Source organism: Anopheles coluzzii (genome assembly GCF_943734685.1).
Source record: "Anopheles coluzzii chromosome X unlocalized genomic scaffold, AcolN3 X_unloc_86, whole genome shotgun sequence".
In the NCBI taxonomy this organism is placed as follows: domain Eukaryota; kingdom Metazoa; phylum Arthropoda; class Insecta; order Diptera; family Culicidae; genus Anopheles; species Anopheles coluzzii.
The window spans coordinates 17,501-20,000 of record NW_026054520.1 but is presented as its reverse complement, the minus strand read 5'-3'; the positions used below and the strand labels follow the sequence as shown (position 1 = coordinate 20,000).

Below are 2,500 nucleotides of genomic sequence, written 5' to 3'. Positions count from 1 at the left end.
TGGCGGATGAACCCGCCGAACCCTTAGTAAAGCAGGGTGAAACCTGCTTGAAACGGGGGAGGGCTAAGGGGGATTCTGTCACCGCTCTATTAAAACTTAGCAAGTCTTAGGTAGCGCTCCAAGACTGTCGCCATACGATACGCTCTATGGCAAATGCAGGTGTGGGTGGGTTCAGCCCCACTTTGCTCCGGTTCGGCACTGAGCCCGTCGTCTCATAAGGGCGCGGGCCAACCCTCGCGTGGAGCTCCCTGTTTCATAGCCACCCACGGAACCAAATAGGAGACTGCATAAACAGACGCGGATAGCGGGCCTGAGTTTGAGCCCAATAGAATGAGTAACGTTAAAACTAAGAAGGTCAAAAAGACCAAGGGGGTTGAGAAGAAAGATCCGGACCAAGCGTTCATGGATCTTCAAGATCGAATGGAGGCGATGCGTTTTGGGATAAGCAAGCTCGATGATGAGTCTTCCCATTTTACGCTAGTAACGGTTATGATGGACTTCCTCGATGAGGTAATGTCCGAATTTCGAAGGTACAGAGCCGTTAATCGCATGCAGCAGGTCCTCGACCGTCAAACGCAAACGTCGTTTGACGGTAACGATGGATTCGGGCCGCAAACGCGAAAAGGCAGAAGACCAGTGGCTGATGACCAACAGCCTGGTCCAAGTGGGTTGCAAAGATTGCAACAACAACAACAACAACCATCGAGGTTGACCCCTGTTAGGGAAGCGGTGGAAAATATTCCAAGTCCGAGAAACGGACCGAATATTAATGAGGGTAGCATTAATAAGAGGAAGAAGAAGAAGAGCAAGAAGAAGCAGAATAAGCCCAGGAAGCGGCCTGAGGCTCTGCTGATATCGGACTGCACTTCCGAGGAGCTGGCGAAATTGCTCAAGGAAATGAAGCAGTCCGATGCTCTTAAATCGGTTGGAGAGACAATCTCTAAGGTCCGACGGGCCCAAAATGGAGGCATGTTGCTAGAATTGAAGCAGGGTAGTTCTGCTAGTGCAATTGCCCCAAAGGTTAAGGAAGCGGTGAAGGGCAAGGCGTCAGTGAGAACGCTAGCTCCTTCTAAAATGATTGAGATCATGCATCTCGATGAAATTACCACCCCAGAGGAGGTTGCGGAGTCTGTCAAAGCACAGCTCAACATCGAGATAGAAATAGATCGTATCAAAATGAAGAAAGGCCGCGCGGCCGGTACGCAGTGGGCACGGATCAACGTATCGCTGCCAGACTTTCAAAGCTTCCTGAATTTGGGAAAGCTGAAAGTTGGTTGGTCGATATGCCATATCCGTGAGGTAATGGAGGAGCAGAAATGCTATAAGTGTTGGAAGGTAGGCCATACGAGCTATCATTGTAGGGAACCAGACAGAAGTAATCTGTGCTGGAAATGCGGTTTGAGTGGACACAAGAAGCAAGCTTGTACCAACTCTGTTAAGTGTTTGGATTGCGGTACGAGGTCACAGAACCTTCACGCAACGGGCAGTTACATGTGTCCTAGAAGGCGAACGATTAGATCATAATGGTTAGGTTGCTACAACATAACCAGAATCATAGTTATGCTGCATTTCAGTTAATGTGGCAAACGATTAGGGAAGAATCTGCGGATATAGTGTTGATTGCAGATCCGTATCTGGCAACAACCAACGTCAAAGTGTTACGCAATGACGATAACACAGCAGCGGTAGTGGTTAACGCGGACTTACCAGTTAAGGTAGTCAGTAAGGCTCTGAAGGGTTTAATGATAGTTGACATAGGTGATATGCGAGTGGTTAGCGTTTACGCGCCACCTAGATTTAGTATGGAAGAGTTCCAGATCATGTTGGATAACACGGTAATGGCCGTAACCGGTATCCACAAATTCGTTATCGGGGGGGACTTCAACGCTTGGTCAGTAAGTTGGAACAACCAACTTGGCGAGCGTGGAGAAACCCAGAAACAAAGAGGTGAGTTGGTCTTATCAACCTTTGCGCAGATTGACGCAATGTTATTGAACGACGGCAGCACCCCAACTTATGTTGGACCAGGGCGTACGTCAGTAGTTGATCTTACTTTTGCGAGCAGAACAGTTGCAAGATCATTTAAGTGGGAGGTGTTATCTAGCTATATGAACTCTGATCATCGTGCAATACGAATAGATCTTGAGACGCAAAGCGTGCGTAACTTGTCCCGACCCATAACGGGATGGAGCATCAAGTATTTTAGCAAAGATATATTTGAAGTTATGATGCAAGCCGCTTTTGAGACCGAGGTCACAACAAGCGAAGACTTAATGCGTATACTTGTCACGGCGTGTAATGCGACGATGACCAAGCGTAAGAGGTACACTCCTAACAAGAGTGCATTTTGGTGGACGCTAGAGATTGAGGCACTTCGCAAAGAGTGCAAACACCGCGATCGATTAGCGCAAAGAGCTTTTAATACTGATCTCTATTCTACTTTTAGGGACGAGTTCAAGGTGGCACGGAATGCCCTCAAGCGATTGATCAAGCATACCCG

At 48.0% G+C, this 2,500-nt stretch overlaps 1 pseudogene; it reads left to right on the top strand.

The window, feature by feature from the left end:
- LOC125908211 (large subunit ribosomal RNA) overlaps positions 1 to 2,500 on the top strand; it is a 9,178-nt pseudogene that overhangs the window by 2,876 nt on the left and 3,802 nt on the right.